Genomic DNA, 24,232 nt, shown 5'->3' on the forward strand with positions numbered 1-24,232 from the left:
AACCAAGCTGAAAATAGCCTTAGACCAGTCATCAAGCATTTTCTCTGAGCTTATCAGTTATTGCTGTACTCATGCTGAATATCATTGTGTATTTTATATGAATATGAATGTAACTATGCCGAGAACTTCTTAATAAGGTGTCATCCTCAAAAAATTGCTAGTTAAACCAAGTGTAGTATTTAGTTTTAATCTTATTTTAAGAATAAACCTCTTTGCATAAAAGATCTTGAAAATAGCCTGTTGATAATCACTGTGTGTTAACTTCTGGTCATGAATTGTACATAATAATCAGATTTGTTCGTGCATGTCAACATAGATTACAGCTGAAATTTATCACAGCTGTGTAACACATGTAGGAAGAAGGATACAGTCCAAAAACAATCAATTCACACAATTATTTGAACACAAATCATAGTGGAACTAATCAGTTGTTAATTATTGACATAGCAAATGAACTTATGCATATCTGATTGGCAAAACTACAAATGTTGGCAGGGAAATATTAGCTGGAAAACAAATGCCCTTGTTTTTCAGCAAATGTACAAAAATTAAATTGTTATTGCATATGTCTAAAACATTATGGAAAGGATCTCTGCAGAGATGCACAATCTTGTTTGCTCTTCCACTGTCTGATATCACTTGCATCTCCCCTTTGTTTGTTATATATAGTTGTGATGTTTAAAAACTGATAAACCACCACAATTTTTGGCAGTCCTTGCTATTTATTCTTTGCAATAGCCTCATACGGAACTGCTGGTCTTGTATTTCACCTCAAGAAAGCTTGATTTGTTGCAGATTTCTGGCCATTTGGATGAGGCTTTTGGATTTTTCTTTTTACCATGTATTATTATATGTACCTAATACAGTTGCTGGTGAGGGTGATTATATATTTTGTATGAGATTTATATTGTACAGTCCAAAAGGTACAACACTTTCTTGGCTCCATACTTAAACTTCTAGAATAAAATCAGGCAAAATATAACTTGCAACAATATAGGAACGTGGCTGCTGCATCGGTCGGCCTCTGAGTATAATAAAACCAGCCTTAATCAACACCAAAGGAGGGTGGTGCAGCGCGTGGCATAGCGGTAGATTGCTCGACACATATAGGGAGGCTTCAGTCCTTGACGCAGCTGTCCCGGGTTCGAGTCCTGAACCTGGAAACCTGTGCTGCATGTCTTCCCCATCTCTCCACTCCGCTTCCCGTGTTCTGTAGAAAAATTGCAAAAATAAAGGCCTTTAGTATGGCAAAAAATATCTTTAAATAACACTAAAGGAGGGATTTTATCACAATTCAATTCTCTTCTTTTAGTTCCCGTTGTTCTCTTGGTAACCTCTCCTCCACCATCACCAGATTCATGAGTATCGATTGGGGAAACAGAAACGTACAACCAATTCATTTTTGCTTGACCTGTAAAAGCAAAGGTTTGTAGAGGCTAATAAAAAGCTAATTATTCAATTATTTTGCTTCTGCAAGCCATTTCCTTGAAACTATTTTATCTTGGCTCTGGTGTAATGGGAGTTCAGACAAAAACAATTGCTTGTCTGAAATAATTACCTCCCTTTTTAGGATTTATCCTCAGTTTATTGTGAGAGATCAGACTGAGACTGAACAGGATATATCTATATGTTTTCTATATGTTTATGTAATTGCATTAAGTCCACACTTACAGACAAATATCCCATTGGTTTAGTCTTTTGGGGTGTTTCTCTCTTGACCCTTTATTAGTTATGTAATTAATGTTTGACTGTGGGTACACAGCTGTAGAAAACATGACCATGTACAGTGCTATAATTGATATCTCACCATATAGTGGCCATGATCTTATCTGAAAAGCAACCCATTAATCAAAGTGCGGACACGGGATGCGAACAACGACAGACATGGTCTGACAGGAGGTGGTTCCATGGTTATGCTGACAATAACTTTACCCCCATGGTTATGAAAACTATCAGGCTATAACTAAACCTCTGAGCTGTGTCACTATTTCCTGAGCGAGATGTTCGTCATTTGCTCACAAAGCTGATGTGACATTGAGATTATCTTTTAACAAGCGTGATACATCTGCGCCTGCTTTACTGCTCGTCTTTATCCCAGCACTGTGATGTAGTTCCAGCTGTAGCTAAAGAAGCTCCACCACAGAAAAAAAATAAATAATTTGCGATTCGAACCTTAACTTCTTGGTCAGGCAATTAAAAAGTAATTAGAGCCTGTAATTAACAACAGAGAGACATTTTTAGAAGTCTGTGCTAAAATGAAGTTCTCATGCTGCTGTATTTGATTTATTAAAATAATCTGGTTCTTACCTTCCTGTTGGTGTAAGCTCCTGGATTTTTCTCTGATTGTTAGATATCTGGCAGAAAAAGCTTAAAAGAACTGACTCAGATGTGAATCAATTCCCTTTGATAATCATTCATTAGAGCATAAGGGCTGTTTTTCCTATTGAATTAACAGATACAGTCCAAATCAGAAGCTTTCATACACTCATAGGCAGAAATCTCTTTTTTTATTATTGTTTGGCACTAGTGGCCAACAGGTAATGGGGTGAGAGAGCAAGGGAAAATCATGCTGCAAAGGTCAATGGGCCAGGACTCGAACCTGTGATGGCTCCGTCTATGACTGTTTGACCAGCAACAGGGAGATTCGCAGCCATGAGAGGAAGTTCAAGCATAATCCATTCAAGAATTTGGGGGAGCTTCTCAAGGAGTGGACTAAGGCTGCAGTCGGTGCATCAAGAGCCGCCACACATGTCATATTCCTCATGTCAAGCCCCTCCTGAACCAGAGAGAATGTCAGAACCATCTTACCTGGGCTAAGGAGAAAAGGAACTGGACTGTTGCTCAATGGTCCAAAGTCATGTTTTCAGATTAAAGTAAATTCTGCATTTCATTTGGAAATCAAGGTCCCAAGTCTGGAGGAAGAGTGTAGAGGCACAGAATCGATGTTGCTTGAAGTCCAGTGTAAAGTTTCCACAGCCAGTGATGGTTTGGGGTGCCATGTCATCTGCTGGTGTTGGTCCACTGTGTTTTCTGAAGTCCACAGTCAATGCAGCCATCTGCCAGGAAATTCTAGAAAACTACATGTTTTCCTCTGCTGACAAGCTGTATGGAGATGCTCATTTTATTTTCCAGCAGGACTTGGTTTCTGTTATTGATTGGCCAGATAACTATCCTGATCTGGACACCATAGAAAATATATGGACTATTATCATGAGGAAGATAAGAGACACCAGACCCAACAAGGCAGATGACCTGAAGGCAGCTATCAAAGCAATCTAAGCTTCAATTACACCTACGCAGTGCCACAGGCTGATCGCCTCTATGCCACGGTGCATTGATGCAGTAATTCATGCAAGAGAATGCCCAACCAAGTATTGAGTGCATAGAAATAGACATACTTTTCAGAAGCCTGACATTTGTGCACAAAATGTCCTTCCTTGATTGGTCCAATGTGATATTTTAATTTATGAGACACTGAATTTTGAGCTTTCTTTACCTATAAGCCATAATCATCAAAATTACAAGGATATAAGCTTGAAATATTTTACTCTATGGGCAATGAATCTCTATAAAATAACCGTTTCACTTTCAGAAATGACTGGCAAACAATATTGCACTTTTACACAATATTGTAATTTTGTGAGATGTACCTGTACATAGTAAATATACCCCATTAATACAGTCTTTGGTAAACATTCCTTAGTTGAATAGTTCCTAAACACTTTTACAACAAGCTTGTGCAATTATACTTGCTGCATGTTTTGACCGGGATTGAAGCAATTGAATTTAATATTTTGAATTTTCAGTACAGTTATAATCAGGATTACAAAGGACGAAAGCCTAGTTTTGGCCTTCTGGCTTTATCCATATCAAAATTACTTTTGATATGTGTTAATGTCCAAGTTTCCACCACCTGACCTCAGATAAAAGGTTAGGATGTTCAGGAACAAACCAGGATACCAAGGCTCAAGCCAATCATAAAATGGACATTCCATGAACACCAGTGTCCTTGGTTACACTGAAGTCAGTTTAACTTTAACATTGACTGAGATGCTGCTGACCAAAAATGAAGCCACTGCACCAAAAGCTATATGGGTAGGCTTATCTGAAATTTGTTGCTGATCCAAAGACTGGGCTATTTGTCCTCACTGACAAGAAGTGTGTTTAAATGGAGAAGTATGGAGTCAAAGCTTTCAAATCAAAAAACACAGTGCTAACTGGACGGTTTTACAGCCATAGGTGTTGACACTTGCACAAAGTAGATGGAATAAAGATTAGCTCTTAATTATTTAGCTTAAATTTCAACTTTATCTTTTACAACGGAAAAAGGAAGCCAACATTAAGTTTTTGGAATGGCCTTGACCTCACCAATATACAGGTCCTTCTCAAAATATTAGCATATTGTGATAAAGTTCATTATTTTCCATAATGTAATGATGAAAATTTAACATTCATATATTTTAGATTCATTGCACACTAACTGAAATATTTCAGGTATTTTATTGTCTTAATACGGATGATTGTGGCATACAGCTCATGAAAACCCAAAATTCCTATCTCACAAAATTAGCATGTTTCATCCGACCAATAAAAGAAAAGTGTTTTTAATACAAAAAACGTCAACCTTCAAATAATCATGTACAGTTATGCACTCAATACTTGGTCGGGAATCCTTTTGCAGAAATGACTGCTTCAATGCGGCGCGGCATGGAGGCAATCAGCCTGTGGCACTGCTGAGGTCTTATGGAGGCCCAGGTTGCTTTGATAGCGGCCTTTAGCTCATCCAGAGTGTTGGGTCTTGAGTCTCTCAACGTTCTCTTCACAATATCCCACAGATTCTCTATGGGGTTCAGGTCAGGAGAGTTGGCAGGCCAATTGAGCACAGTGATACCATGGTCAGTAAACCATTTACCAGTGGTTTTGGCACTGTGAGCAGGTGCCAGGTCGTGCTGAAAAATGAAATCTTCATCTCCATAAAGCTTTTCAGCAGATGGAAGCATGAAGTGCTCCAAAATCTCCTGATAGCTAGCTGCATTGACCCTGCCCTTGATAAAACACAGTGGACCAACACCAGCAGCTGACACGGCACCCCAGACCATCACTGACTGTGGGTACTTGACACTGGACTTCTGGCATTTTGGCATTTCCTTCTCCCCAGTCTTCCTCCAGATTCTGGCACCTTGATTTCCGAATGACATGCAGAATTTGCTTTCATCTGAAAAAAGTACTTTGGACCACTGAGCAACAGTCCAGTGCTGCTTCTCTGTAGCCCAGGTCAGGCACTTCTGCCGCTGTTTCTGGTTCAAACGTGGCTTGACCTGGGGAATGCGGCACCTGTAGCCCATTTCATTTCCTGCACACGCCTGTGCACGGTGGCTCTGGATGTTTCTACTCCAGACTCAGTCCACTGCTTCCGCAGGTCCCCCAAGGTCTGGAATCGGCCCTTCTCCACAATCTTCCTCAGGGTCCGGTCACCTCTTCTCGTTGTGCAGCGTTTTCTGCCACACTTTTTCCTTCCCACAGACTTCCCACTGAGGTGCCTTGATACAGCACTCTGGGAACAGCTTATTCGTTCAGAAATTTCTTTCTGTGTCTTACCCTTTTGCTTGAGGGTGTCAATAGTGGCCTTCTGGACAGCAGTCAGGTCGGCAGTCTTACCCATGATTGGGGTTTTGAGTGATGAACCAGGCTGGGAGTTTTAAAGGCCTCAGGAATCTTTTGCAGGTGTTTAGAGTTAACTCGTTGATTCAGATGATTAGGTTCATAGCTCGTTTAGAGACCCTTTTAATGATATGCTAATTTTGTGAGATAGGAATTTTGGGTTTTCATGAGCTGTATGCCAAAATCATCCGTATTAAGACAATAAAAGACCTGAAATATTTTAGTTAGTGTGCAATGAATCTAAAATATATGAATGTTAAATTTTCATCATGACATTATGGAAAATAATGAACTTTATCACAATATGCTAATATTTTGAGAAGGACCTGTAGACAATATGTAGACAACGCTCAAGAGGCTTCTCTTTGCCACGGAACTAGAGTTTAAATAAACACTACCAATTCTGCCAGGAAGAGTGTCCAAATAACCAGTCAGAATTATGCCAGAAGCTTGTTTATAGCTACAACAGGTGTGTTGTCAAAGTAAGACATGCTTAACTGATACATCAGTGGAGATCTATGTATGTGTTTGAGCCTTTAGGTAATGTTTTGACAGTGTGTGAATTAGAGAAAAACTACAATAAATTCAAATATTTGAATTCAGTATTTGTTTTTAAAATTCAAGACATTGCGTTATCATCCCACCCTGAATAAAAGAGCTCAAGTACACAATTAATAACACCGTAATTCTCAAAATGTCAACTTGGTTTACCATTTATAATGTAAGTCTGCAATTATGAAATTAATTATACATATTTTAGCAAAACTATTGAGATAAAAAAAAGATTCATCCATTTCTCTTTTACTGCCTCATTAAATACCTCCACCCTTGACCCCAGGTCTTTTCCATTTTTGCACTTTTCCTAGCAAAGGTTAGTATAAATACTGAATACTATTGCATTCACTGTATTCTCATTTCTGAACATTTACCTTCAGGGGCTGCATTAGAGTCAATAAAAATGTTGTTAGCACTGCTTATTTTTAATAAACACATTGAAAGTAAAGAGGAATTTCAGGGTTGAAGTTATTTTGAAAGAAATATTTTCATTGTTCTTCTAGCCCAGCGGGCCTGATGGATCTGCTTCTTTCTTTCCTTTTTTGATGCCACCTACAGTCGTTCTCTGTGACAGAACACAGCCAAAGACGGAAGTCTCAGTCGCTCCTGTTGGCGCGTTGAGTAACAGCTGACAGAACAGGAGAATGACTGTTTCCCTAACAACTGTCTTTGTCTTGCACAGATTTGAAGGGATCACTCTGATGGATAATGACTTGATGGAGTGTGTCCTTTGGGCAGACCTGTGTGCCACTGCAGATCGTTTTGCTTCGTATACCTGCGAGGAAAAAGAAAGAGAGAGAGGTCAAATGATGTGGCTGTAGAGCCGTAGAGAGTGGATTGTTTTACACAGTGAGGGGAGAAATGTAGAGGATAAAGTAGGACTAGCATCTTCCCACATCAGACTTCTCATTCTTACCGAGGTGATAATTTGCTACCTGGAAAGTTGAACCTCTAACTTTTTTGAACACCATCAAACCCCACACTTTTCATTGTATCTCTTTTATTTCCGTACCTTTGACATATATCTACCCCGAGATGAAGTGGAATTGGAAGTGGATTGGGATGATGTGTTGAAAAGCAAAGGCTTTACATTATAAATACTTCATCTACCTGATGAATAACAGAAGGTGACAAAGCTACAGAGTCTCACTCAGAATACGAACTGATGTACAGTAACGCTTTAACCTGAGTGCAGAATTCTGTATTTTCATGCACGACGGCTCTCTGCAGACAAATGCGACAGATTTGGTAATCTCTCTTGGATTCCGTGCTACTGTGATGCAAGTGGAGGTATGACATGTCACGTAGATTGTTTTGATTTTTTGGGACAAGTGAGAAACCGACCTTGGCAGTCACCTTCTTCTCGATGTGATAAAAGGCAGGAAAGGAAGGAGGAATGCTGCCACAAAAATAACAACTCTGAGAGATTCTCACCCATTTTTATCATTGTGCGTATGTATCTTCAATACCCTCACATTAAAGCATGCAATTATCCAGAGGCATTAATCACGGATTTCTTTTTACACAAATCTCATCATAAGGAGAAAATTTACCCGTTCTGTTTTGCACAGATGAATTTCAATGCTTTATCAAAAAATAATAAATTTTTCTCCACACTCCTCTCTGTACTTTCTTCTAATATAGCTACAATGATGCAGTTAGATATTAATGACAGGACACATTCGTAGCTGTGGTATCTTTGGTTGTGTTTTTCTGCTCCCTCCGCTGCTGCTTATGTTTCCTATCCTGTTGTTTCATAATCAGATCAGCGTTCATATCATGCCCAAAGCTGCCAAGTGGAAAAGGAGCAAGCTCAGTCAATAAAATTATGAATGTATGACAGGGTCTCTGTTGTATTGAGACATTTTGCATCATTGCTTGAACATAGTGTGAAAGAAGGTTGTATGGACTACCAGATTTAGTTAGAAAAACCTCTCATTGGTGGTTTGTTTACATGCACCTTCACACTTTATTTGTAACAAGTGTGGTGCTATGCATCAATAAATGAAACTCATACAAAAAACTGTCTAAAATAAATTGTTTCCTTTTTATTGAACATATTGTATCTAACAATTAAGAAAGCAGAGAGTGTTCTGTGCAGATTGATTTTATTCCAGTGAAATAATTACAGTTAACTATGGACAGATTATTTAAAACTTGTAATATAAATAACAAATGACATGAAACGATCACAGAACTTGGAAGAAGTTTCCTATTATTTATTCCTACTCTCCATTACTACTAATTATTACGTTTAGGAATCAGTAACTTTCAATAGGATTTAATCAGCCAACATACATAATTAACTAAAAACAGGTCCACAAACAATGCATGCATAAAACAATATATGCATCACAGACCAAGATTCACAACAACATTCATTAGAATAGATCCACAAATGGATATAGAAAATCTGCCTCTGAAGGTGTTTAAATAAGGATCAAAAGAAAAACACTGGGAACTAGTTATCATTTGAAATCAAGGATTGTATAATGATTAAATTATTTAAGCAGAACCACACAAACAAAAACAAATAAAATTAAAAGATGTCATCACAAGAAGCCGGTCGTGCGACAACAAGAGATCTTATGGCACAAACAATTTGTCATATTAGACAACCAATAATGAGAATTGACACCTTCCTTTTTTTCCTACCACATTTGGACTAGAGAGAGACCAAAACATCAACAAACTATGATTATAGATAAAATGCATTCTCAAGACTCTAGCTGTTGTCACATTCAAGGTTTCAAATTTTGAATATGTTTCGAATAAATAGGCATGGTCACATTAAAGGTTTAACACATTATTCAATATTCATATTTATGGCAGCATGGATATTTTAAGCACTAACTGAATTTCTAAATAAGCTAAATAATACGATCAGTCAAGAGAAACTGACGTGTATTGACATTCAGATTAGAATAACAGCGTAATATTTCAAGGACATTAAAACTTGTTTTATAGATCCAGATACGGCATCTGTGTGGCATAAGATGTTGTGGTGGGTAAATCTAAAAAAATCTATCAAGGACATTTTTGAATGGCTTTGAAGCAAAGCAGTTCTTGGAGATGAAAGGTCAGATCTGAGGTGTTTATGTACACCACAGAAGTCTAATAGCACATATTACTGTGTTTTTTGTCCTTTAGGAGTTTTTTCACGAGCTTTGAAGGCCTCGGCTATGCCCTGATTCTCTGACAGCTGCCTAACCAGAATGCTGATGCTAACCCTGTGATGGAGACCAGGGCTTGATATTTGGTAAGTTTGTCTAAATATCTGCATATTAACAGTGAGCAGTTCTACACCCACAGTGAGCTCTGGCAACTCAAAAACTGCTAAAAAGGCTGTGGCAGCAATGATGCATCAGCAGATGTAAGTTGCAGGGTTAAATGGGGCAGTAAAGAAACTTAATACAGAATGTGAAACAAAACTACAGGTGCAAGAAGAAGTGGGTCAAATTATTGATTCAGGAATGTATCTCAGGTGTCAAGTGATACTGAGCAGGTTGAGAAGAAAATATTTGTTGTAATGCACATTAAGGAAATGAATAGATGTGTGAAAGGCTGTGTGAGAAAAGATGCACAATGAATATATGCTAATATTTTGGAATGCAAACATTATGGTGACGTGCATAAAGAAGGTAAGTGAAGTACATCTGCCTTATTGAAGTTGTTGATTTGTTCATAATGTTTTTGGCTCGCAGTACAATAAATGGTTATTTATGGAAAGGATACATAGCTTGGTTTCCTTTTTTTTGTCTGTAAAACATGCTGTGTTACCCTTCATGGTATTAAAAAATATCTGTGAATAGAATTAAATAGAATAAATCTTTATTCGTGCCCAAGGGGAAATTCCATTGTTCAATCACCTGAACATAAAAGCAACAACAACAATTTTCAGCCTTCCATCAATACTATATAACATAGACAATGCAATAACATTTTAAATACTATTAAAAAATAGAGCTTAAAAGTACATTATTTTTAATCGTCCCATGTGTGTGAACGTGTGTGCCCATAAAGAAGATCGAATGAGATGAAGATTGAATGATTAATCAACAAACAGCTTCAGTGAATTCAAAAATAAAAGGACTGGTTGTGCACATATGATTTTATGTTAGAATCTTTCCACACAATGTCAAAGTTAGACGCAGAGCCTCAATATATATAATTGCTTTGCTTAATAATCAGATTATTTTGAAATTACTCCGTCTGTTTGAAATGAAATTAGAAAATTTGGTGGTAGGCATTTCTTTTTAATAGTTCATCCATTTTGTGCAATGAATGAGAACAACAGAGCCTTAGCATGATTCTGCAACTACCATGCTTGACAGCACAGTGCATTGAGGTCTGAAAGCTTCACCTTTAATCCTGCAAATTAAAGTTTTATCATTGTTGCCAAATAGCTAATTGTTGTTGTTTTTTTAACTCTTGGAACTATGGACAAAAATGAATGTTCAAAAACCACTGTGATCCCAAAAACACATCAAAACTGATTTTGGAATAGATAAATCAAGCTAATCTTAAGCATTTTATATAAAGCCCTGATATCAGAATTTGTGCCCTATGATTAAAATAAGGTCCATGACAAAAAATCTAATCATTTAATATAATTTTAGCAATTCTAACAAGAAGTGCAGTCAAATGTTGCTACAAAACCTGCTTTTTTTATTGAAGTATAACTTGTTTAGGAAGATCCATCCATCCATGCATTGTTTATACCTGCTTTTCCTTGCAGGGTCATGAAGGAGCTGGCGCCTATCTCCAGTGGTTATTGGGAGAGTACATGCTGGATATTGACCTTAAATTCAAACTGGCAAACCAAATTATTGTTTATAAAATCCATTGAAGTTGGTTAATGAATGATCTCCTCTAAAAATCAAAACCACACAGTTGATTAGTTAGGAGATTCATACTCACGATGAGTGGATGTAATATAATGTATATGATGAAATATCATATACACAATATGTTTGTACAAAATCTGCAGGTGATATTTAGTGTGCTGAGATTTATGACAGCTCATTACCCTTCTATGCATAATGAGAGCAGGGAAAGAAGATAATGCAAAAGCTCAAAAGTGGAAGAGATGCTATTCAACGGCAACAAGACAATCCCTAAATATTTGGGATTTTGATGTAGTAACTGCTCATGCAGTAATAACAATTTGGCAGCAACCTGATTTGCAGTAATAGATGGCAGCTTCAAGAGATTTGTATCCCACTTTGAGAGATTTTGAACATGTAAAGATTAAAGGATTTTCTTGCAAACAAACTAACAATGTCCAACAATATGTGATGTAAGGTTCTATATATAGATTGAAAGGCAAAGCATGTCAGCTTTTCATCCTTTTCATCCTTTCATATCATCTCTAAGCACATAATCAAAGCTGATAATACATGATATTGGGTTAAACAGAGAAGATGAAATTCTAGCAGTATAATAGGGGAAAAAAGAATCAAATTTTCTTTTTTACATTTTTCATTTATTGAAAGTTTTCACAAACATTTAACTGTGTTTGAAATAATCTGTAATCAGTGAAGAATTAAACAGTTAGGGTTGGATCAGTCTAATTATTTTAAATTATTTTAAACTACAGATTATTTAATGCAATCCAGACTAAAATATCCCTTAGTTTGGAAGTTCCACAGTAGCGATGGGGAGTCCGGCTCCTTTTAGAGAACCGGTTATTTTGCCTCGGCTCACTTAAAAGTAAGAATCTCAAACACATACACAACAGGATATTAAGCTTACATCACACATCTTCACATCAGTAGCCCATAATAATAGCTTAGACCTATTTCACAAGATGAAGTCACATGGTAACAGCAAGTAGATAATGCTTCAATAGACAGACTTCACTTTAAACACTGAGATCTTGTTACGACCCTATAAAAATACTGTACCGATAACCACAACATCCACCCTGTTAAATGACTTAAAAGCTTTTTTGTGTTGACATCATTAAACCTAAACTAGGTAATTTAGCTGATCCAGTCCATGTGTGGTTATAATAAGCTCCCACTGTGTAACCGACTGTATCTTAGATAGGCCATAAAATGCTCGGAAGTAGCAAAAAAAAAAGCTGCAGCACTACATAACCCATATTCTACATAGTACAGTATAGTATAAAACCATAAATTAAACTGTGCACAGTAGAATAGAGTTAATGATCCTCGCAGTCTCTGCGGAGAACAGTCAGCTAATGGTAATTGTATGCATGTGAAGTACAGAAACTACCTGGATAGCACTTGTCTGGTATACTCTGACCAGGTTTTGCAGCATGGAATTGTAATTCTGCCATGCCAGGGTGCTTTATCTGTCCCACCTTGTTTCCAGGAACTTTGCATTGCTGAGTGCATATTTTTTGTGAAAGTATGACTGATTCCCCCTAGAGCAATTGGTAAGGAATTAGGATGTGATGTTCTCTCTAACTCTGACCTTCTGTGTTTAGAACCTCTGTGGTATAAGCGGCCAGAGGTTGAAATTGCACAGTACGGAGAACAGAAAAATGTGATGGCTGCCACTTGTCCTCTTCTGGTTCAAAGGGAAAGCCAAGGCAAAGCTAATTACCCAGCTTGTGTAACAGCATTGAACATAACTAGTCTTCCCCCTCCTCCTTCTCTTCATTGTATGCCTAATGAGCAGCATCTACAACACCCCACATAACTCTGCATATTTAGACATCCTGCTGTTTGTGCATTCCAAAAAAACATTCATTCCCATCATTGAATCTTTTTTTGACAGATTAAATTAATCCTTTCCTGACAGAAAAAGGAACGTCTGCTTGTGTGCACATTTGTATTCTTTGGGCATTTGTCCAGCTGCTCCTTTAAGTGTTGTTTAATCCTACTTGTCAAGTTTGAGGGCAATAAGAGGGCCAGTGAACAGCTTCTTCACCAGCTTATATTTCCTTCTGCACATTTATGGTACTACAAACTGCAGAAATGCTGTGATGTATGCATGCTCTGAATATAATTTTTAATAACAGACTGGGAGTAGAGCAAGGATGGGGGTCAAGGTATTATCTTAAAATTCAAGTGCGCATCCCACTTCTCCTTCCCACCCCTGTCTTGTGTCTTGGGGTCTGCTTCTATTGTAAAATCTGAATCTTGCAGTCAAGTCTTTCCTGGAATACCAAGTACCGAGATCAGTGACAAGGGCTGTGAAGTGGAAGCTCAGGGATATTCTCGAGCATTTAGAAGAAGATATCATCTCTGCACCTGATACTTGTTACCGTGGCTCTAATCATCCAAAGAAATTAAACGACACACCCAGGCATTTGCTGCCTTTTAGAATAACTTCTTTGTAAAATCTAAATGGAAAACTTGGTAAAATGAGACACACCTGCATGCACGCAAAGCACAGCTCAGATGCAACAGATTCCTAGCTCCAGGGGAGTTGTGCTCACCGTCTTGGAGTGCTCTCTGCTTTTCCCTCTCAGTCAAACATCTTTTTGTTCATGCAGATGCTCTCGGGGTTGGCAAACACATTGAAGACTGAGTCACTTCAACATCCATATCTTGACAGGCAGCTGATTCACAGTCTATTGATTTCCTTGAACATCCTATTCTTTTGCAATATTTGTCATATGTGGGCACACACAGGAGAGAGGGGGCATTGTTTGATCCTCACTGCACATGTGTTTGTCTTTGAGCACTGTGGTTTGCACATTACAAACTCATAGCCCTGCCTAATGACTCATGGAAGTGCAACTTTATCCCATAAGTATCCTCATTAGTTACAAGGCCCCATAACTGAGTTTAAAAATCCATTTATGTTCATGGCCAAGAATAGCACATTAAATGTTTGAGAGCAAAACAAGCCTCCATCCTAGAGCAGGAAAACAAAGAATATGTGATCCACGTAGACATGCCCAAACCCAGCTGTTTATTCATTCTAAATAAAAGGTGGATTACAATTTGATTTAAACTTGCACTGCAGGGCTTGAATGCAAAAACAGGCAAACCTTAATGGCTAATAATATAAATTTTTGTCTTCTTGCAGCTCACTTTTATACATTTCGTTTTATTTGCCTCTGCAGAAATCGGTGGGGCATCACTAATTGCAGAGCAGGAGAGAGTCTCGCCTCCCAGACCCGGCAGTAGCCGCTCAAATTAGACTCGGTGGTAGAAGTTCAGGAGAGTAGACAGAAGCGTGCTCAAGTGCGTCTTGGGGGGTTTTCGGGTGAAAGCCATACTGAGATTCAGATGCAGGCAAATTTGTTTGTAACCCTGGTAAAGATGTGTAATAAGCCTCAAAATAAATTCTAAATCTCTTACACCGAAGATTTTTGAAAAATCCAACCTGTAATTTGAGTGTATTTATTCAATGTAAAAATAAATCCTATACTAAGAAATAATTATAATTTTATAACCTACTTACCAGTGGCACATTTGTCTGTAACTCTATCAATCTGTTAGCAAAAATCTGATCACTGATAGCGAACTGCAGGAAAAAATGCCATCTTTAAGTCACTACATTTAATTAATATTAGATACTATTTATGCCAACCAGTCGTCTGATAAGGATGTTCTGCCATCCCAAATCTAAACATCTGGACTTTGCTAAAAGCTACTTGGACTTTAAGTGGAACCATTAAATTAAATCATCTTTATTGGTCATTGCACATGTATATCACAACGAAATTTGTCCTCTGCATTTAACCCATCCCTTATAGGGAGCAGTGGGCTGCCATTGTGCGGCGCCCAGAGAGCATTCTGGGGCTAAGGGTCTTGCTCAGGGACCCAGAGTGGCAATCTGTGGGATACAAACCCAGCCCACAAGGTTCTATATAAACCTCCTGTTCTAACCACTAGGCCACCACTCCCCCAAATTTAAAATAAGCATGAAGAAAGTTTCAACTACTTCAAGTTGATCTTTCCCACAAAAAAAAGGAAAACACTTCTGTCAGATGAAAGCAATCATGCCACGACAGGCAAGACTCTCACCACCCAGAGGTGTCGATCGCTGTCTTAGCCAAAAGGCCGAGAAGCTATATGCGCTTTGGGTTAAGATTTTCAGCAACAAGTAGCTCAGGTGGGTTTGGCATTAAATAAAGGTTGTATATGTGGAAAATCTCTTCATTACCACTTGTTGAGCGCAGTGGACGATCTGTGGGCCTGTTTTCTCTTCCAAAGGCCTAGGGAACCTTTATAAAATACCAAGACATTTTAATAAAATCTGCAGGCCCCATCCATCCATCTATCCACCCGTCCGTCCATCCATCCATTCGTCCATCTATCCATCTATCCATCTATCCATCCATCCATCCATCCATCCATCCATCCATCCATCCATGCCTGGTTAATCTACGCAGGCTCTCTAGGGAACTGGTGCTTATCCACATCCTTGCAGGCTGGGCCCCCTTCCCTATGCTGGGCCCAGAACAACAGATTAATTTGTCCCCTGCCTAGTCAGCTGACCTGAGCATACAAGCCCTTGAGAACTTGAGTTTAACACCACTGATCTGATCAAGGTTGAGAAACTGTATAAAGAGAAACTGTCAGTTATTTCTCTGTATGCTCCACCCTTGGAAATCTTATAAAACATTAAGTGCTATGGTATTGGCAAACTGTGGTCACCATGATTTTGTTAAAAACAATGATTTTTAACTTGGGATTTCTTTCCCAACTGCATGAATAAACGTAATTAAAGGTTGGGTCTTTCAAAAAAAATTGTGTGGCAAATGCTGCTGCAAAAAAAATTAATTTATTTTAAAGCTTCTGATGCATTTTTATCAGGAGTGCCAACACATTTTCTGCATCTGCATGCTATTTTCGGGAAATGGCTTATTAGTTTGCATTAATGAAATACGTTTGTAAAACAAAGTTAAGTCCTTTAAAACTGGAAATAATCTGGCTTATGAACACAACAGGCTTCCCTTTTTTTCCAAGTATGATTCATAATTATGCAGCATATCTCAAGGGAGAAGCTTCTACTGCTTCGTTCCATTTCCCTACTACATAAAGGCACAAAAATACAAATGGAGTGTACTCACTTTTACCACAAATGTGAACATCTGGACATCCTTACTCAGGTTTCTACCCTCTGCTGTGGCACTATAAGTGGCTCATGATGTAACACTGATAGTATCTGTGTCCATCTGTGCATTTCTCTGAGCGACGCCTTGACAGGACTTCCTTTCATATCGTTTACCAGCGTATACAGCATATGGGAGCAGACCGCATGATAGTAGCAGATAGCTGGTTATGAGCCACAGTTCCTCATTGTCTACCATTCTGCAGAAAGAGTGGGAGCCCCTAAAGAGACCTGGCAGAGTCTCTGCTTCCATCTGCCTGCATGCCTTGCAGTGGAGCCCAGCTTGCACCACTTGAGATTATGCTCACGTCCAAGTTGTTACTGTAATTTGCATTGGCTCATAGGCAGAAGAGAGTGAGGAGGTGGAGGAGCTGCACATGAGGCAGGGCTCTCATAAGTGGTCCTGGCAGCACAATGAGCCTGCATGGGTGTACTATTATGGACAAGTGGCATGGGCAGAGCTATATTAGCATATATAGTCCTGCTGGAAAATGAAATCAGCAAATAAGCTTGTCAGCAGAGGGGAGAAAGACTCTAAAGTTACCCAGTTGACGACTTCACTAACATGTGATAAAACACAATGGACCAGTACCAGCAGATGACATGGCTCCCCAAATAACCACTGACTGTGAATTCTTCACACTGGACTTCAAGCAACTTGGATTCTGAATCTCCCCACTGTTCCTCCTGGGACATTGATTTGCAAATAAAATGTAAAATGTACCTTCGAAATACGTTGTTGTACCACTGTGCAATCCTTTTCCTCTTTAGTCTAGGACAGTTATGATGCTGTCTGTGGTTCAAGAGTGGGTTAAAATTAAGTAACCGACAGTCATAGCTTGTTCCCAGTGCTTATGAGACTGGTGGCTTTTAAAGGTGAAGCAGCATAGTTTCGTCACTGTCAGTTGTCCAAGATTACTACCTTTAGCTTTGAAATAAAATCCTTAAAAACATTCAGAATATTTGCAGGGAAAAACTAAAAAAATCACATTAAAAAAAACTCATAAAGTGAACTATTGTGAATAACTACTGCCACAAGTGCACAGACCATAATGTCACTCCAGATAACTTTTTTAGTCTGATACAAGCTTTTTTTTTTATCTGCAATGAAGATTCCACACATTGGTATGGTAAATACACGTTCTCTCATGTTTCAAACCCTTCTTCAATCAGCAAGCCAACATTTTCATTCAGTCTTGTAATAGAGGTGGGCCAAGCGGAGACCTCCCCAACACGTGCATATCAAATGTGCCAAGTCTGCACTTTTTAACATGATGCAATGATACTTTCCCCTTTAGATTACACCCCACTGCTGTTTCACTTGTGGGTTTTAACCCCCTACAACTGCCTGCTTGCCCTGCAAGCTAAGTTATAGAGTAGAAATTACAAAACAGCAGTTATCATATAAAGCAACTATTGCTTCCCCCACAATATATGAAATACACGCCTCTGAGTATTTAAATACCTTGGTAATGTTATATATTAGTATTTGCTTGATAAGTCTATTATTACGAGACGTCCTAACTGTTTTGCTCCAGTTTCAGTATTTTAATTTTTCTTGAAATGGAGTTTATCTTATTAGCCAAACTATGCTAGAACTTTCAGTGAGGGCAGAATAGCAACCTTGGATGTCTGTTTAATATATGATTTGATTTATGTGTTTTGCTAAGCAACTCTGTTTCTGAAAGTGGCATAAATAATAGTGGCATCAATAATTTTTCTAAAAAATTACTCCTTCAAAGCATTTGCCACTCTTTGTGAGCCCTTTTGCGTCACAGTCCAAGCGAACCCCGCAGCTTCTCACCCTTTTTCCACCACACTTTCTCCTCCCACTCGACTTTCCATTAAAAAGCTTGGATCCAGTTGTCTGTGAACTGCCAGCTTCTTTAGCAATGCCATTTTGTGGTTTAGCTTCTTGTGAAGGGTGTCGTTGACATTTCAACTGGACAACTGTCAACTCAGTAGTCTTCTTCATGATTGTGTAGGCTATAGCATAGCTGTAACATAACATTTCTGAATTACAAATGATTTTATTAGTCTTATTTAGTCTTCAAGAAAGATAAATTGAATTTTGGGTTTTCATGAGATGTAAGCCTTAAAAATAAAGATTTATAAAATACAAAAACTTGAAATATCACTTCTGCTGTAAGGAACTTTTATATTCTTTGTTACAATTGGTGGATTTACTGAAATAACTACATTTGCGAGAATACTCTAATTGATTGTGATGCATCTGTAAAACACCAAACCGTTATGCAATTAGCAGGTTTTTACCCTGTTATTCTGTCAAGCAAAGATCTTACACCAGCAAACAAAACACACAAATAAAAATGTGAGCTTGAACCAAACAAGAAGGGGCACAGGACCAAACCTAAAGACAAGAACAAACAACATGCAGTATACCCTCTTTTTGTGATTGCAATTCAAAGCTGAAACATTATCATAAAATCTCATTAGGAAATTCATTAAAATTCGAGGCAGCTTTGTTTGCACCATTTTCCTAAGTGAATTTGTTTTGGCTTTTGAACATGGCAGCTGCATTTGTTTGAGAGAAAGACAGTGTTTAAAAAATAAAATAAAATAAAATAAAATAAGCAAGAACTTCCTGTTGTATAACTTAGAAGTTAAGTCATATTTCCCCACAAAGAAAAAAATGCCCTTTCAGCTCGGTCCCACAGAATGTTGTCTAATGTCCTCATTTTTCTGCCTTAATTCGTTTCCAACTTGATAGCTTTTGGACTGCTATTTGGCTAATGTATCAAATTCACTAATTAACTAAAGGCAGAAAATAAAGCACAACTGCTGATGAAGCAACCTCAATAAAACAGGTTGTGAACTCATTATTTATAGCAAACCTAACAACAGCGACTAGTAATGAACTTCCTGTAGCTGGTGGCAAAGTAACTACATGTGCAGTATTTAATGCCCTTCATCCTTAACAATTGTTTCCATCAATAGGTCTTTTTTATTAGATTACAGTTATTAAGTTAAATTGAACCTCTCACAGTGGCCAACATTGGGGGTGTAATGCCAGATTAGTTTTATTAACTTTCATTTATGCCTTAAAGTTAGTAAAACATCAGCACTTCTACAAAGCAGCTAATCCATTTTGTGGCCTTTTCGTTATTGAAGGAAACTGTTCTATATGACATTCATACATATTATTTTGCACTAAGCCATTAAAAATAAGGAATATTGATAAAAGGTAATTATGTGACTGATGCGATAGAGAAACAGAGAGTGAGCTAAATTTGTTGTTCTCTCTTATATACTACGCCAGACCATTTTGTGATTAGAGACTCGCCAAGTGTATCACAAGATAATCTTCGGTCACTCTAAACATTTCATTTTTATAATTGCCAGTTATACTGATATGTCATGGATTAAATAAATTGACCCCATTTCCCTGAGAAATCTAATTGGAGGCAGAAAAGTCATTTAAGGATCTAATTGGGCCTGGAAATATTGCACGTTCCATCTTTTGTACTTCCAGCAATGTTAGATATTGTTGTCTCTCCTTTGATATATGATGCACAAGCTGAACAGATTTAGTGATCAGAGCAACTGGGCTTTGTTGTAAACAAACATAAAGGGTCAATATTAGAAAAAAACATGATTTGGAAATGCTATAATCAGAAAAAATGCAAAGACAAGTAGTGAATCAACCAATCACATGGCAGCAACGTGTTGCATTTAAGCATCTAAACGTAGTAAAGACAACTTGCTGAGGTTCAAAGTGATCTTCAGAATCAGGAGGAAAGGGACTTAAGAAACTTTTAAGGGACTATGGTTGTTTGTGCCAGATGGGCTGGTCTGAGTATTTCAGAAACTGCTGATCTGAAACTGGGATTTTCACACATGACCAATTCGGAGGTTCACACAAAATATGCTTAGAAATTGCCCAGAGAGTGGCAGTTGTGTGAAAGAAAATGCCTTGTTGATGTCAGACGTCAGAGGAGAGTAGGCAGACTGGTTTGAGACAGAAATGAAACAGGAGCTAAAAATTGACATTTTTACCATCAAAGTATGAAGAATACCTTCTCCAAATACACAAAATGACATATCTTGGAGCAGATAGACTATAGCAGCAAAACCCCACACCGGATGAAATTCCTCAATAAAAAACAATATCTTGAGGTACTGGGCCACCAAAATTGGTTATGACAAATCTGATAAACATTGCCTAAATTTGAGCAAAAATTGAATGAAAGGATAAAATGATCCCACCTTATAGCAAGAGTAAAGGCTTGCAGTGAGGGTCTAATAGTGTGGGCTCCTTTGTACCAGTTGAGCATGGTTCAAATGCCAGCACCTACCTGAATGTTTCCCAAAATTTTAAATGTTTTGTGTACCTATCTTCTCATTTCTTCTTTCAGCGGGATGATGCACCCTCTGACAAAGCTCCTCAAACTGGTTACTTGAACATGACAATAAATTACGTTTACTCCAGTGGCCTCCAGTCACTAGATCTCAATCCAATAGAGCCCCTCTGGCATGTGGCGGTGTAGAAGATTTGCAACATCACATGTGCAGCTGACAAATTTGCTGCAAATGTATGATGCTATCATGTGGAGATGGACCAAAATCTCCACATGATAACATGTGAATGTGTGCATGTGTGCAGGATTAACTAACACATTTTATTTATATTACAGCCTCCACAATTTTCTTTACCTTTCTTACCATCATCCCTATGTGTGACACGATTGACACTTATAACATAAAATGGTAAATTGACTTGTTCCACTGTATCAGAGCTGTTGGTCCCCTATACACCTGTGTGTGCTCAGAATTCCCAGGGTTGTTATCTGTTCAGGCTGATCAGCAAAATGATGACAAGTGAAACCTGCAGACTGACAGATGGCCGGTGTCAAATTTTGTTTCACTTTTTTTCCCACAGCAGAAAAAGTTTATTGTATCTTTATAAACTCATATGTCAAAGTAAATCTTTTCTGCATTTTTCTGTTATATATAAAAACACATAAAACGCTTCAGACACACATGAAGATGCAAATCAAGCTTTCGTGCTTGGATGAAAGCAAGCAAAGACCTCAAGTGGGGTTTTTTCAGTCGATACATAAGTGAAGATAAAGTGGCTGGTTTAAAAATTACTGAAGACCAGCACTTTGATTCATTCCTTTTCTAAAAGCCAATAGCACATAAATTAAAACTGGATGAGAATTTGCTTACCCACAGTCACTCTGAATGATTTGACATTGCAGTATGGTTTATTCAACAAAGAAACGGGATTACTAAAGTCCTTAGTGTATGTTTGACAGATATTCAGCTTAAAACTGCTTTGCAAAGCCCTTGCACCCGTGTATCAAATTAAAGCTGTGCTGTCCATGTTAATGAAAGTTTTCAGTTGCTCTAAGGTTATAACACACACTCGTAAGCATTAGAGCCTTTCGAGATTTTGGAATACTGTCCTCTGTATCAATTAGAGCTGTACAAATTTCCCATTATTGCATCCCGTTTATACAGAAGATTTATTCATGTGGATCTGGTTCGTAATAAATCTCAATTGTTTTTGTTAATTAAATGATACTCTGGTCAGGAAGGAGAATGCCTGTGTTATTTGAAAATGATAAATGAGGTCATTTAATCTTGAGGGTCTGGTTGGGAAGAATTCAGAAACGCTTTGAGCTTCACGCCAATTTTAACAGACTAATGTTTTCAGATTGACATCATGATGTGATTAACAGGTTCACAAACTCAAAACTTTAGTTTGTAGTGCTTAGTAGTCTTAGTGTCTTCATCTGCTCATTAGACATAAACATAAAACATAGCTTAGGCAAGGTAATAGTGGCAAGAGAATTGCATAATAAGGTCACTAAAGTAGGAGTGCCGTATGGAGCCAAGATCTAACCGACCATTCAAATGCTCCTGGATCTTGAAAAGTTTGAAATCCTTGTTTCTCCCTCAAGGCAAGCATGGCCCTACTGTGATCTTAGTTTTCAGGACATAGTTTTCAGCACATTCACTGCTGCTTTCTTAGCCATCAAAGCTCAATGTTACCATAATAGATATTGCATCTGTACTAGGATGTTTGCTTACAAGTTGTACAATTTCCCTTTAAAAGATTGGAAGTTTCTGCACCTCCATCAGTTTCAGCCTTGTTGTGAGAAGGCCAATTATCAGAATGTTTTTCAGCCTATCAAAAGCATCAGAAGATGCAAGTGAAAGGGTTTTTCTGTAGAGATTGCAGTGTACTGTTTGTTGAGTGTTCCACTATGTACAATAATTTCAACCTTGGCCTAGGGTTGTGTTAGAAAACAACTGTGTGAGTGCAGGAAGAAGGAATCATGGACACCAAATATAAAATCTGTGAGTTCTCTGACTGCTTACTTTGAACATACTAAAGCTCTGAAGCCAGAAGATGTTTTTGACGAGTTGTTTTGTGACAACTTAAGAAATAAGTAATATATCCCATAAGCAGCTGCTTGTGGTTTTTCATATTCCTCCTGGCTCTTTTTAGCTGAATACAGTGCTAGGATTTCTTTTTGAGAGTGTGATAACTACATTTTTCATTTGAATTACAGCCTGAGAAAGCAACATCTTCCCTTGGGCTCCCAGCAACCTGCCTGTGTGTACAATTTGGAGTTGTGTCCTCTTCTTCCCTGCTGTATTCCCTGTTCCACAAGAGGTGAAAAGTAGCCCAAAATGACAAAACTGTTACAATACATTTGGTTGCTTGAAGCACTGGCAGACTGGACTATGCCATGAGTGGGTTGTAGCTTTGGCGGAATGCCATCATGGCCCCTTTTATCTCGCATTCCCTGAACAAAAATCCTTTGTATGTGCGGGCCATTCATAAGCTACCACTATTGCAGTAAAAATGTTGTTTTATGTAAATCTACAAATGTCAACACACAGTCAGAGTAAGCCAGGAGCTAAAATTACTTTGTAGAAATCCTTGCTCCTGGTGCAAAATTCAGTAGCTCTGGAAGATGTGAAAATCACTAATCTACATTATTCATTATATGAATAATTGCTAAATAATAAACTTGTCAAAAGGAAAACCAGCTTCACTACAGAAAACAGTTTATATTAATGATAGATCTGTGCTGGAGTGCCTTGTTATACAATTAATACAGTGCATTTTTTAGCAGGAAAAGTTTTTAGTTCATACACTTCATAAATGTTCTCTCCGGGGTGTAAATCAGCCACTTGCTTGAGTTAGCTGTGGCGCTGAAGCACATAAAAGACATATAGAGCAGGATACACAGGACCCATGCTCTATATGAGCCTTTTAAAGAGGATTTCAAACCAAGTGTGAATTCCTCTGTGATATGGAAGCACAAAGTGGCACCAACAAAGAAAATTCAGAGGATGTATTCAGTCTGTCTCCAAAGTCTGTTGAGGGCTCTGCTATTGAATCAAAGAACAAGAATAACAAAGCAGCAAGTCAGTGGATGAAATGATGAGGACAGAGGACAAGAAAATATACAACAGAATTATCACATTATACAGAAACTACAAATAGAAGAGACTAAAATACTGAAGTTACAGTATGTGAATTACCACTTTTTGTTGCTGATAGCAGTTATTTTTCAAAGCTTACTGAGCCTAAAAATAGAAATTCTGCCAGCGAGAAATTGCTCAGATGTATTGCCTCATCTATTATTGTTTGCCTGCAGCTTCCGCCTTTATTAAAGTGTTTACAGGTGCATTTAGTTTGTTTATTTGGTATGGGAATTTCTTCAGGACAAATTTGATAGCTGCAGTTAAGCTTGGAAGGTTTTGGAAATTGTTGGTGAAAATGTGGAATGGAAAGAAAAATAACCCACATTCGCTAAAAAACTGGACCAGTGCAAATAATCATTTTGGTTTTGTCAGTATCAGTCTGGAATTTGTAGAGTTGTTATGAGCAGTCAGTACTAATGAAGAGCTAACCTAAAGTCCAATCACTATTGAGCAGCACTTTGATAAGCCGATGTTGTTTTAAATGTGCTATATAAATAAATTAAGTATA

At 38.0% G+C, this 24,232-nt stretch overlaps 1 protein-coding gene across 3 annotated transcripts in view; it reads left to right on the top strand.

Annotated features, from left to right (window-relative positions):
• The window catches only part of lrfn1 (leucine rich repeat and fibronectin type III domain containing 1), a 221,830-nt gene that overhangs the window by 152,980 nt on the left and 44,618 nt on the right, over positions 1-24,232 (top strand). For all 3 annotated transcript variants that reach the window (XM_047392490.1, XM_047392489.1, XM_047392491.1), the window contains one exon: positions 9,367-9,475. The gene's annotated coding sequence lies outside the window, so the exon portion shown is untranslated. The remainder of the gene's footprint in view (positions 1-9,366; positions 9,476-24,232) is intronic.

Source organism: Girardinichthys multiradiatus, chromosome 18 (genome assembly GCF_021462225.1).
Source record: "Girardinichthys multiradiatus isolate DD_20200921_A chromosome 18, DD_fGirMul_XY1, whole genome shotgun sequence".
Taxonomy (NCBI): domain Eukaryota; kingdom Metazoa; phylum Chordata; class Actinopteri; order Cyprinodontiformes; family Goodeidae; genus Girardinichthys; species Girardinichthys multiradiatus.